Source organism: Salvelinus alpinus, chromosome 20 (genome assembly GCF_045679555.1).
Source record: "Salvelinus alpinus chromosome 20, SLU_Salpinus.1, whole genome shotgun sequence".
Classification (NCBI taxonomy): Eukaryota; Metazoa; Chordata; class Actinopteri; order Salmoniformes; family Salmonidae; genus Salvelinus; species Salvelinus alpinus.
The window spans coordinates 43,901,282-43,915,268 of record NC_092105.1 but is presented as its reverse complement, the minus strand read 5'-3'; the positions used below and the strand labels follow the sequence as shown (position 1 = coordinate 43,915,268).

The window sequence follows — 13,987 nt, the reverse complement described above, 5'->3', positions numbered from 1 at the left end:
TTGGACTTTTGTTTAGCAGATCCACAGCAAATGTGATGAATGTCCTGCAGCGGGACACACATCCTACCTGTCTACCTGTCTGTGGGGCTTTACCAGAGGGAAGAAGAGAAAGCTGTGGTTTCAGATGGTTACATTAGGAGGGATGTTTGATCAGAGACGGGGCGGATGCACTCGTTGCTCGGTGTTTGGCCTCTGGAGAGTTGTGTCTGCCACTGCAAGGGAAGATGAACTAGATCAGGGACACACACACATTTAGAAGGTCAATACAGGGACAGGCAGTTGTGTGCCACTAGGGTGTAGGCCACAGCAGCCTCCACAGCCACAGGATGTACCACTGCTGTCATACTGTATACCTTAGAGATCAGACATGGTAATACACTGTAACTTTGCTGTAATGTAGAGATATTTTACATTTACATTTCAGTCATTTAGGCGCAATGAGGGTTAAGTGCTTTTCTCAAGGCCATATTGCCCGATTTTTCAACTAGTAGGCTCGGGGTTTCGAACCAGCGACCTTTCGGTTACTGGCCCAATGCTCTTAAAGGAGTAGTTCACTATTTTACAACGTGATGTGCAAAGAGAAACTCTAATCCATGGTTCAGTTTTCTTTAAACAGCCACTACAAACTTCAGCTAACCTTAGGCACCACAAGCTAACAATCAATGGAAGTGATGGAGGGGCATGTGAGCATAGTTTAAAATAAAATTATAAAATCATAAAATTGATTTAAAAAGTGTAAAAGACAAAAACAGAGACAAAAATATACATTATTTTGTCATTTAAAAAAATTGATTGGTCAAATATTTGGGGAAGCCTGGCTTCCCTTGACATCCACAGATACACACCACTGGAATTCAGTAACACTTCACTGCTGATAGCAGAGAGAAAAAGGGGAATATCAGATCAGTTATGTGTACCAGCCAATTTCAAAGGGAAGATCTTGTTCCAACATGTAAGGTAATTATAATATAACACATTGACCTTGCGCATGACCTGCTTTAAAGGAGTGCTCTGCTGACAAGCACTAATTAATATTAGCCTGCAGCAGCAATGGACCGGTGTCTTCTGGGAGGAGGTAAACAATGCTAGCGAACTGACTGAGGTCCTGTAGAACACAGCAAAGGCCATCAGTTCATCTGCTAACACCCCGGTCTCAGCCCTCTCTTTTTCCTACTCTTGTGAAAAATGAACTGGCCAGCTGCTCATACATATTACTAAATATGGAGAGTGGTTCAGCTCTCTAGTCCTGTGTAGCTCAGTTGGTAGAGCGTAGTGCGTGCAACGCCAGGGTTGTGGATTCCCACGGGGGACCAGTATGTATTCACTACTGTAAGTCGCTCTGGATAAGAGCGTCTGCTAAATGACTCAAATGTACGGTATTTCTTGATGTTGCAGGGGTGGTAGTTGCCTCTATGCTGCGCCCGAGACTTCCGTGCAGCCGTGCAGAAGTTCAACAGACCAAGAGCAGTGGCCATCAACAGGTCATTCCTAGTCGATCGCCAAACATTCCTGTAAAAAACAACCGGGAAGGCAACTGTTGCCATTTTGAATTTATGTGTCTGAAGGTACAAAATCTACATTCCCCCGGAGAGCAAATCAAGTGCACTGTAGGCCTACAGCTGGCCAATCGGAAGACTCCGATTACCGTGTGTGCAGTAATGTAGCAGACATAAAAGGAAGCTACAGCAGAGTTCATGCTGTGAGATTTACAAATGTTTAAAACCATGACTAGAGAGAGACTGTCAATGAATACAGCAAAGAGCTGCTGTTTTTATGAGTGAGTTCATGTTTAAGTTCTTACTCAGCGCTGTCAACACTCTGTAGTCAACACTTTTATAAGCCATAAAATGAGCGTTCTTCCTATTTTCACTCAGCGCTACAACAAGCACGGCAGCAGTAATGAATGAGTAGGAAAGTGTATCTATAGGCTTGCGTTGTTGTTATTATTAGCGGCTTGGGTCTTTTTTAATATCAAGGAATATTTCACTTTCTGTGTTCATAGGATTAACAACATGAGGCAGAAATAATGTGGTGCACCTCGAGTTTCACCATCAGCTGGAAGACGGTGTCCCTTTCTAGTCAGTGTCAGTGGAGGAAAGGGAGAATGGAGGGATGTTGAGAGGCAGACCCCCAGGCTGAGACTGACCATCAGATGCAGGCACCATCAGCCCAGTAAAATAAAAATAAAGCTTTTTTTTTTTTAAATGAATGCTCACTCTGCTGTGTCTCACAAGTAATACAACAATGGATATTTTACCTGTGTGATCATACTGTACAGCTTACCTCACATTTAAAAATATATAATGGCCCGAACAACAATGCATTGGCAGTGCAATTCAAACAAAACCAATATGCGGTGATAATGTTTTGGGCCTATAGCTTAATGCACAAACCTCATTGCTACAGTGCTGTTTTTAATTGGTTAATGTTGCATAGGCTCATGTTTTTTTTGAGTCTGTGAGGTAGATCTTGGTTTGCATTTTGACTTAGAAAGTAATCTTGACTTAGAAAAGGTTGGTGACCAATGTTCTCGAGTTTTCCCTGTTAACACTATCAACGTTTCCCTTTACTCTGGCAACTGTGATCTAATCAACGCAATATTATCCAATTTCAATGCAACATACCAAAACAAAATGAACTATGCAAGAGATTTTGTTGTAGGAAGAATGCATTGGATTAGGATTCTATTGCATTGACACGCACGACAACTCTACACAGACCAATGCGGCATAAACAATCAGAGCTGCAGTAGGCCTATATGCAAATAGACCATTACCATATATGGATCTGTGCCATTTACTTTGAACTGGACTTTGTTTACAGCATGAGTGGTTGTGAGTAGATGCGCTTGTTTTGAGATCAAAGCGAGAGCTTCATGTAGCCACGTGGGCACATTTTGTTTCTATCCTTTGCTAGTTAGTGAGTTATTAGCCCAGTTATGCATAATTTGTAGTCAGCAATAGGGGACTGATTGCTTCCTACAAGAGCACAGAACATGTACATTTATTGACCTCTTTGAAAAGTGAGTCAGGTAAAGAGCTTTTTTTCTTCTTAAAGGGGCAGTGTTGTATTTTGAGACAGGCTTGAATAAGCTAAGTAGCCAATAGGCAGAGGGTAGCATCATTTGTCTGATTCTCTGTAATAATGGTATTGGAATAATAATGCATTTTATTTTGTAAAGTGGTTTCTTGCATCAATCAACACCACAATATGTTCAGTCAAATGGATAAATAGGTTAATATCAAGCCCTGCATGTTTATTTTCAAAAGTCTCATGGAATGTAGGCCTATATTGAACACCACACATTGGCTGCTACTGTGGCTGAATGGTAGAACAGCTATTTCCATGTTAAAATGATATGGGATGCATTTTCTCCATTGTTTTTGATGGTAGGCAACACTCTGGTAGGACTATATTATGATCAAATAGCCACAGTAGCCTACTTGGCCACTGTTAAAACTGTAACTTAAAGCGGGTAGAGCCTCAGTGTTACCAGTAAACACACGCTGGAAGTGGCAATTCTCTACAATGTCTCAATCTTCCTACATGGATGCAACGCCTAGGTCTTTTTTGGATGGTCTATAATATCCTTTAAGTTTAGCCTAGAATTTTTCTCAGTCTCTACAATGTTGTGTTCAGCGTTTTGCTCCATCAGAATACCTGTGCACCGGAGTTCCTTTTTCAAAATATACTGTATGATATCAGAGCTTAAAACGGAATAAAGGTTTTCCTATATTTGTCATCTGGAAATGTACCTGGCCCATACCTTAGACAGTTTCTCTCACACAGGCAGCCATGTTTTTCCCTCCGTTTGCCATTTCTCATGGTCAAATCAATAGCAGTTTATCAGCTGCAGCAGGGGACTCATTTTCATCATCAGCTCATTGACCTTCTCGCTCACGAACGTCCAAATTCTTCCAATAACAATATCTACTGATAGACCTGGAGGCATGCAGCAGGGCCGAGAGATAATACTTGAGCACAGCACACCTTAATGAGCTTGTTTTGAGATTGTGCATGTCCACTGAAAACAGCTTTGTTAGCTGACATTTTGTAAAAACGGTCTGCATCACAAATGGCACAACCTATTTCCTATGTAGTGCACTATTTTTTTAACAGGGGGCCATAGGGCTCTGGTCAAAAGTAGTGCACTATATAGGGAACATATAGGGATGGTAAGGTAGCACAGCCAAGGCAAGGTTTCCCTTGATCTGTGCAGCTCTGAGGCATCATCACAAATGCTGTCACCTGAGCGGTCAGTGGGAGCTCGCAGGTGAGATAAAGGCATCCAACAGGGAGTTGGGTTTTATGTTGACATAGCACGTTTTTTTTTAACCAGTTGAATAACGTTGCTCGGCAGAGACTGGGTGAAACCTAAGGTGTACATCAATGCTTGCTTTCCCCTGTCAACATTGATATAGGCCAAAGAAAATCTTTTTTTTTTTCTTTTTTTTTTTACGGTCAACTCCTAACTTGAATTAGGATTCGGACATGTTCAGAACTCGATCTGAATAAGACATTGATTGGGAAATGATTATACATTTGTGTTTTCTGTGTGACAAACATTTGCTCCTTCACTATGTTCATGTTCTCATCAGGCCAATGCTATGAGCAATTATTTGTCAAATTCCGAGCCGAGTAATATATTCTATATATTGATCCCATTAAAACTAGACTTGTGAGGCTGGCCACTATCGCCCTGTTTTGTCCGTTGCCATGGAGACGGTGTTGCGTCGGAGAGTATTTCGGTCACTCATGGCGGAGGAATACATTTGACCGTGCCATGTTAATCACCAGTTCTGATTCGTTTTTTGTTTTGTTATTAATGCCAAGGCCAATTATGGTAAAGCCCTCACTCTGAGAATTACACTAGTGGCACAGGCTGAGTTCGCCTCTGCTTGGGTGGCCTCTGTAGTCAAGTACACACATTTCCCTCCCTGCAAAGCATACTGGAACAAATGGGGTGCCTCTGTCACTGCCTGCATCTCAAATTGCACCCTATTACTTATTACTTAGATGGTGCACTCATTTTGATCAGAGCCCCAATTCCCTAACGAGTGCACTACTTTTGACCAGGGTCCATATGGTCAAAAGTAGTGCACTAGATCGGGAATAGTGTGCCATTTGGCACATATCCTCCGTGTTCCTAATGCACCCTCATGTTATTTCCAGCTCTGCTTGTAAGGGATTCTCAATAATAGCTCATGGATGCTGACCTTTTCTGCAGATTTTTGTGATGGGATCTAAGGTGACATTCAAGTATGTCCCCTGGATCGAAGGCCTGCTCTTAGTGCCTGTTTGGGAACAGAGATGCATCTCTCTCTGGTCTGTGCTACAGCCCGTCAGACAGGGATTGAACCAGTGGTCTGCTGGTCTCAGGGTGAGCCCTGGGGCGAGACAGAGGGCCCGAGTACTGCTAAAACCTCAGCGGAGGAGTGCACTGAAAGGTGTGTGAAAATGTCAACGGGGGAACGAAACATGAACACAGGTCATTATTCTCCTGTATCCAATTGTTCCATTTTTGTTGCCCTCCACCCTATTTCATGTGATTTGAACATTTTCAGCTGTTCAATTAAACACAACTTACATTGTTCAGTAAGGCGGAGGAGAAGGCTGTGGCAAATGATATCCAGAGGCAGCGGAGTGTGTTAAAGTGGAATGCTAAAATATCCCTGCCGTGGCCTCAGCCAAGAGATGTGAGCTGCTCTAATGGAAATCAATGAAACCGCTGGCATTTAAAATGTGGCTTGATGAAATGTGTGAAGTGGCCAAGAGAAAAGGAAATTAAATGATCAGGAGAGTAAGCACACTGACGGCTGAACGTCACAGTGCGCCCCTGCTTGTTGTGCTTACTCTGTGGGACTCCTGATTCTGTGACCTAGGCTTTACCTCACTGTTGTCCAAGGGAACCTGGTTTGCATCCCAAATGGCACTCTATTGTCCTATCTAGTGCACTACTTTTGCCACCCTATTCCTTATATAATGCACTACTTTTGACTACAAAAGTAGGTAAATATAAAGCGAATAGGGTCCCATTTGGGACACTGCCCTAAGGCGCCTGGCTAAAACCTTAGAAGATGGATGCACTATATTAAGACAAATTACAATCACATAATACTGTCTGCCAGTGACGCAGTGCAAGAAGAGGGATAGAGAGTGACAAGCGACACAGTTTACCTCTGTTCTCTCAAGCATACAATTCAATGCAAATGACCTTCCCCCATTTGATAACTATTGTATAAAGTACAGGCCGACGTGTTGCAATGTCAATCTAGCTGTTTGTTTATGGCAGGGTATTAAACTGTTTACCTTTCTGACTGAGATCCCCTTTGGCTGTGGTAACAGCATTCGCCGAGGGAGGATCCTGTAGTTTCCCTGAGGTGCAGTTTTTTTGCAGACGGTATAAATCAAGTTTTAATATGATTGATAGGTGCAGGTTTAAGTCTCCAAATGACGCTACTACAGTCTAGTCTAAAGCAGCCTGCTCCTGTAATGTCTTAATACATGTGCTGTCTCTAGCTGTGCCACTCGTAGGAGCTGAAATTTCCAGTACAAATGAATAAATGATGATAGGAAATGTCTACCTCTTCCTATCAATGCCAAAATGCCCTGGTAACTTAGGGTAGATTGCCTAGAGTGTTCGTTTCTGGTGAATGTATTCATCATGTTTCTGTAACGTAGACGCAGGGAGTCAGGAAGCAGGTGCAGATGGTGAGTTTAATAATAACGAACATGAAGAGTTACAAAACAAGAGAAGCGTCTGGACATGAGCTGAACCAATACTGCCTGAAGAGTGATAATAGGGAGTGCTAGATAAAGGGGAAGTAATCAGGGTAGTGGTGAAGTCCAGGTGTGTCGGTGTGCATGATGAGGGTTGCCAGGTGTGCCTCATGATGGGGCGCAGGTGTGAGTCATGAGGGTTGGCGGAGCTAGCATGTTGGAGTGAACGGCTGTGTGTGAGAGGCTCCTGCAACTTTTTTGTGAAATAATCTAACTTAACCTACTTTATGACACTTTTTACAACAAACGTTTCTTTCTAATACAACATTGTAACTTTCTGTGTAAAAATGCCGAGTAATAAGCGACCAAAGGACAATAAATCCTTATCGGAGGCCTACTCCTCACCAAACAACGAGACAGACATGGCGGAAGGCACAGGCAAAAACGTGACACTTACAGAACTTACCCGGGCGTTGGGAGAACTACGTGTTGCTTTAGCTGAGGATCTTAAGGCTACTATTGCTGAACTGGACACCAAAATCGAGGGCACCATTCGAACTGTCGCGTCGCAGGGCCAGAGTATTGTGGACCTTGAGAGGGCTTCTGAATTCAACGCTGGTAGGATCGACGAGTTAGAGAAGCTGTGCTCGTCACTGCAGGGTAGGGTGCAGAGGCTCTCTGTGAAAGTGGTCGACCTGGAGGGCCGTTCCAGACGTAATAATCTTCGCGTTGTTGGTCTGGCAGAGGGGGTAGAGGCGGGCTCTCGCCCCACCGACTTCTTCGCCAAGCTACTGAAGGATGCAATGGGATCGGATGTTTTGGCTTCGGACCCCCAGCTGGACCGTGCACATCGCGCCCTTGTTCCGGTGCCTGGACCGGGCCAACGTCCTCGCCCAGTCATCATCTGTTGTCACAGTTTCAAGACCAAGGATCTTGTCCTGCGCGAGGCCCGAATGAGGGGCAACCTGTTACATAAAGGGCACCCCTTCCGTGTCTATGATGATTATGCGCCCGATGTGGCAAAGGACCGCGGCGCCTACAGAGATGTCATGACCAAGCTCTACAAACTCCATCTTCGCCCAGCCTTGCTCTTCCCTGCAAGACTAAGAATTACCCCGCCTTCCGGTGAGAAGATCTGGCTCTCCTCGGTTTTGGACGCAGAGAAGTTTATCCGGGAACATACGCCAATCCCCCGTACAGGTTAGAGTGCATTGTCATTGTGTGTTAGGGTCTGCTCATGGAATCGAATCCATACTATACCATAACGGGTGAAACCGTAATGAACGGTCTCAACGAGGGCTACCGAACATGTAAGATGCTGTGGAGGGCGGTCAGTTAAAGTCACTTTCATTCTGGCTGTGTTCAGAGCGATGCCTTCCAGGTTTGACCATTGACACTTTCGGTTGAACATACTTATATTCCCCCATTTTTTGTTGCTGTTTGGTTTCGTTATTTATTTTTCAATTCTTACATTTATTGTTATTACAATACCATTTATTTACTGCTTGCATGGGACTGGGGGTGACGGTTGGGAAGGGGCAGACACAGACACCTGGATAGCAAGTTGAAGTTTTGTGCCGTTCTGCCTCTGTCTTAGCCGAGGGCCGCTCTCCCGATTTAGACCCCCACCAGCCCTCGGTAGTGTCTGTATAGGTGTGTGTACATATAATTACTATTCGTACTTTATAATTATTTTCTCTTAGCATGTTACCATAATGTATGTGTATATTTTAAACTAGTGTAGATTATTATTCTGGGGCATGAATGTTTGTGTAGGTATGTGTATGTATGCATATATATATGTATATATTTTTTTTTATATATTCTTTTACATGTATTTTGGGTGTGGTGTGTGTGTGTGTGTATGTATATATATACAGTGGGGAGAACAAGTATTTGATACACTGCCGATTTTGCAGGTTTTCCTACTTACAAAGCATGTAGAGGTCTGTAATTTTTATCATAGGTACACTTCAATTGTGAGAGACGGAATCTAAAACAAAAATCCAGAAAATCACATTGTATGATTTTTAAGTAATTAATTTGCATTTTATTGAATGACATAAGTATTTGATACATCAGAAAAGCAGAACTTAATATTTGGTACAGAAACCTTTGTTTGCAATTACAGAGATCATACGTTTCCTGTAGTTCTTGACCAGGTTTGCACACACTGCAGCAGGGATTTTGGCCCACTCCTCCATACAGATCTTCTCCAGATCCTTCAGGTTTCGGGGCTGTCGCTGGGCGATACGGACTTTCAGCTCCCTCCAAAGATTTTCTATTGGGTTCAGGTCTGGAGACTGGCTAGGCCACTCCAGGACCTTGAGATGGTTCTTACGGAGTCACTCCTTAGTTGCCCTGGCTGTGTCTTTCAGGTCGTTGTCATGCTGGAAGACCCAGCCACGACCCATCTTCAATGCTCTTACTGAGGGAAGGAGGTTGTTGGCCAAGATCTCGCGATACATGGCCCCATCCATCCTCCCCTCAATACGGTGCAGTCGTCCTGTCCCCTTTGCAGAAAAGCAGCCCCAAAGAATGATGTTTCCACCTCCATGCTTCATGGTTGGGATGGGTTCTTGGGGTTGTACTCATCCTTCTTCTTCCTCCAAACACAGCGAGTGGAGTTTAGACCAAAAAGCTCTATTTTTGTCTCATCAGACCACATGACCTTCTCCCATTCCTCCTCTGGATCATCCAGATGGTCATTGGCAAACTTCAGACAGGCCTGGACATGCACTGGCTTAAGCAGGGGGACCTTGCGTGAGCTGCAGGATTTTAATCCATGACGGCGTAGTGTGTTACTAATGGTTTTCTTTGAGACTGTGGTCCCAGCTCTCTTCAGGTCATTGACCAGGTCCTGCCGTGTAGTTCTGGGCTGATCCCTCACCTTCCTCATGATCATTGATGCCCCACGAGGTGAAATCTTGCATGGAGCCCCAGACCGAGGGTGATTGACCGTCATCTTGAACTTCTTCCATTTTCTAATAATTGCGCCAACAGTTGTTTCCTTCTCACCAAGCTGCTTGCCTATTGTCCTGTAGCCCATCCCAGCCTTGTGCAGGTCTACAATTTTATCCCTGATGTCCTTACACAGCTCTCTGGTCTTGGCCATTGTGGAGAGGTTGGAATCTGTTTGATTGTGTGTGGACAGGTGTCTTTTATACAGGTAACAAGTTCAAACAGGTGCAGTTAATACAGGTAATGAGTGGAGAACAGGAGGGCTTCTTAAAGAAAAACTAACAGGTCTGTGAGAGCCGGAATTCTTACTGGTTGGTAGGTGATCAAATACTTATGTCATGCAATAAAATGCAAATTAATTATTTAAAAATCATACAATGTGATTTTCTGGATTTTTGTTTTAGATTCCGTCTCTCACAGTTGAAGTGTACCTATGATAAAAATTACAGACCTCTACATGCTTTGTAAGTAGGAAAACCTGCAAAATCGGCAGTGTATCAAATACTTGTTCTCCCCACTGTATATATATGTGTATATGTGTGTATGTATGTGTGTATGTATGTATATATATATATATATATATAACCTTTTTATTTTTTATTTTATTTTCTGGTTGGGGGTACGTTTAATTTAGAAAAATTCTTGTTTCCTATCTAACCCACAATATGTAAATGTTCTGCTGTCTGTCGGTTGCTGATGGTTCATGTTTAGACCGGCATTGCTTAGCAATATAATCTTGTGCTGCTATATCTTGCTTATCTCAGGGATTGACCCAAGATGACGCTTAAGTGCGCAATATGTTTAAGTTGCAACTTATCCTCTTTAGGTTTATTAGATGTTAATTGAACACTTTACTCGCGGGAGCCTCCTCAGTTCATATGTTAGTAGAAGTTCTAGGATAGTGAGAGGTGAACGTATAGTTGGGATTTTATTTTTGTTTCACCTCTTGTTCGAGGTCGCGCCGTGCTTTTTTGGCATCGGCCAGACAATGTGTTTATTATTTTTATTTTTATATTTTTTTGTCTCCTATTTGTGTATGCCTGTTAAAGGTGGGTTGATCGGGGGGGTAAATGGTGGGGAAAGTAGGGGAACAGGGTGGGAAGTAAAGGTGCTTGTAGGGGGGGGGGGCTGGTTGGACACTGCTCGGGTGTAGGTGCTACATATGCTGATCGTGACGGTTTGGTGCGCTTGCTTACCTTTTTACTGAGTTACATGTTATGCAGGCCACCATAGGAACTACAAATGAGAGGGGGGCGGGGCTCACATTCACTTCCTGGAATGTCAAGGGTTTAAACGAACCAATTAAGAGAGGCAAGGTCCTAGCCCACTTGAAAGCACTCTCGTCTGATATTATATTTTTGCAAGAAACCCATCTGAAAAATAATTCTCATAGCAGACTTAAATGTAGGTGGGTGGGGCAAGTGTATCACTCTAACTTCTCTGCCAAAACGAGAGGCACAGCGATTCTGGTACGGAAAGGAATTCCCTTTCTACATAAAACCACTATTGTGGATAAAGAGGGTCGTTATGTGATCGTAATAGGAGAGATCCACTCTACTTCTGTAACTCTACTAAATATCTATGGGCCAAACATTGATAACCCCTCTTTTTTCAAAAGAGTCCTTGCCCTGATTCCAGATGTCTCCCACACTAACCTGGTCATCGGAGGGGACCTTAACTGTGTGCTAGACCAATACTTGGACAGATCCTCTACCCGGCGAACCCCCACCTCCTATTCAAGTGAATTCTTGAATACCTACATAAAGAATTCTAACTTATTTGATATATGGAGGATCACTAACCCTACGGGTAGGGAATACTCCTTTTACTCTCATGTTCACAATGTTTATACTCGAATTGACTACTTTTTGGTTGATGCTAAACTACTCCCCTATACCTGTAATGTGAGGTATCATGATATTATAATCTCGGACCACAGTCCACTCACCTTCTCCCTGAGATTGGCTGACATCGTACCAAACGAGAGGGTCTGGAGGTTGAATCCTCAGCTCCTCACAGAACCAACATTCTGTGAACATCTTAAAGACCAAATTGCATTTTTCTTTGATACCAACGACAACACAGAGACTTCCCCAACATTATTGTGGGAAACACTGAAGGCTTATTTGAGAGGCTGTATCATCTCCTTTCAGACTACCAGGAGTAGGCAAAACAGGGGAAAATTGGTAGAACTGGAGGGACAAATTCACTTACTGGATAGGGAGAATGCTAGACATCCATCTATGGAGAAACATAAAAAAATTACCTCTTTAAAATTTGAATATAATCAGATTCTCTCAGCTAAAATTGCTAAATCCTTTCTCTACGCCAAGCAAAAATATTTTGAGTTTGGTGACAAACCACACAAATTACTCGCCAGACAACTTCGAAAAAATGTGAGTGACCGAATGATTCACAAAGTTAAATCGACTTCTGGGGAATTACTCTCTTCCCCCAAAGACATCAATGACAGATTCCGACAGTTTTATGAGACTCTATATACATCTAAAGCAGATCCTAACCCCTTAATTATGCAAAACTTTTTGGAGGACTGTAATCTTCCTGCCCTGAACCAGGAAGATTCTAACTTCCTGAATAAGGAAATTTCTCTAGCAGAAATTCGAGAAACAATTAAATCTCTAAAGAGTGGCAAGACCCCGGGCCCAGATGGATACCCTGGTGAATTCTATAAAACATTCAGCAACATGCTCTCTCCCTACCTGCACAAAATGTTGGTTCAGGCCAAGGAGGAGGGAGCTCTCCCGTCTACTTTGGATGAAGCATTCATTACAGTTATACATAAGAAGGGTAAAGATCCGGAAGAGGTAGGGTCATACAGACCAATATCCCTCCTTAATACAGACCAAAAGATTTTAGCAAAAACCCTGGCTAACAGGCTTAGCACTTTAATTGGCAAATTGGTCCACTCGGACCAGACCGGCTTTATCCCGAACAGAAACTCATACTTCAATCTCAGGCGCCTCTTCAACATTATGTATTCTCAGAGGTTAACCAACATGGACCTTGCCGTGATATCTCTTGACGCCGAGAAGGCTTTTGACCAAGTTGAGTGGTCCTATCTGTTCAAAGTCTTACAGAAATTTAATATTGGAGATGGGTTCATAAATTGGATCCAGCTTTTATATAGGAACCCCTGTGCGAGAATACTCACTAACCAATCACTGTCGCCCCGATTTAACCTTTACAGAGGGACAAGGCAGGGTTGTGCGCTGTCGCCTATGCTCTTCGCCCTAATCATTGAACCTCTCGCTCAGGCGATTAGATCTGATCCAGCAATACACGGCTATAATACTAAAGATACTCTAAATAAGATCTCCCTATACGCAGATGACATTCTCCTCTATGTAACAGAACCCCAAGCTAGTATTCCAGCTATTCTTGATGTGATTAATTTGTTTGGTACCTTCTCGGGATACAGAATAAATTGGAACAAGAGTGAATTAATGCCCATACGGTTACAAAACACCTCCTGGCTAGAACATCTTCCAGTTAAGTTATCTTCAGAAAAATTTACCTATCTAGGAATTGTAGTTACCAAACAATACTCCTTACTATTTAAAGAGAATTTCCCCCCTCTGATGCAAAAACTCAAGACAAACATACAATTTTGGAGAACTCTCCCAATTTCCCTGCTCGGAAGAATTAACGCCATTAAAATGGTCTTCCTCCCACAACTACTCTACCTATACCAGAACATCCCAGTATTCATACCTAAATCATTTCATAAACAACTGGACTCAATTATCAATCCTTTCATCTGGGATTATAAAACACACAGGATAGGTAAAAAACACCTCTGCAAATCCAAGATGGAAGGAGGATTGTCTCTCCCAAATTTTATATTTTATTACTGGGCCGCTAACCTCCGCGCAGTTACGTTTTTGCTGGATGACGCACGTCCGTCACCCAGCTGGCTTAGTATGGAACGTGAGGAGTGTCACCCCTTCTCTATCGGTGCTGTGATTTTGTCGCCTGTCAATCTGGTGAGGTCACTTTATCGTAACAATCCTATTATACATAGCACAGTCCGAATCTGGAAGCAAATCAAAACCCACTTCGAGCTTAGACCAATGTCATTCATGCTCCCTGTTGCCAGGAACCCCTCCTTTGCCCCCTCTAACCTTGATAACACCTTTGAGCAATGGGGAGAGTTGGGGATAAGTACCATAGGGGATTTATATATAGAAGGGACCTTTGCTTCCTTTGAGTTGCTGAGGGAAACTTATAATCTTCCCAGAAGTAACTTCTTCAGATACCTACAAATCAGAGACTATGTTAGAAAACA

The 13,987-nt window shown here is 43.0% G+C and overlaps 1 protein-coding gene across 2 annotated transcripts in view; it reads left to right on the top strand.

Annotated features, from left to right (window-relative positions):
- Positions 1-13,987, top strand: part of LOC139546954 (acid-sensing ion channel 4-A) — a 105,829-nt gene that overhangs the window by 37,323 nt on the left and 54,519 nt on the right. The window lies entirely within an intron of this gene.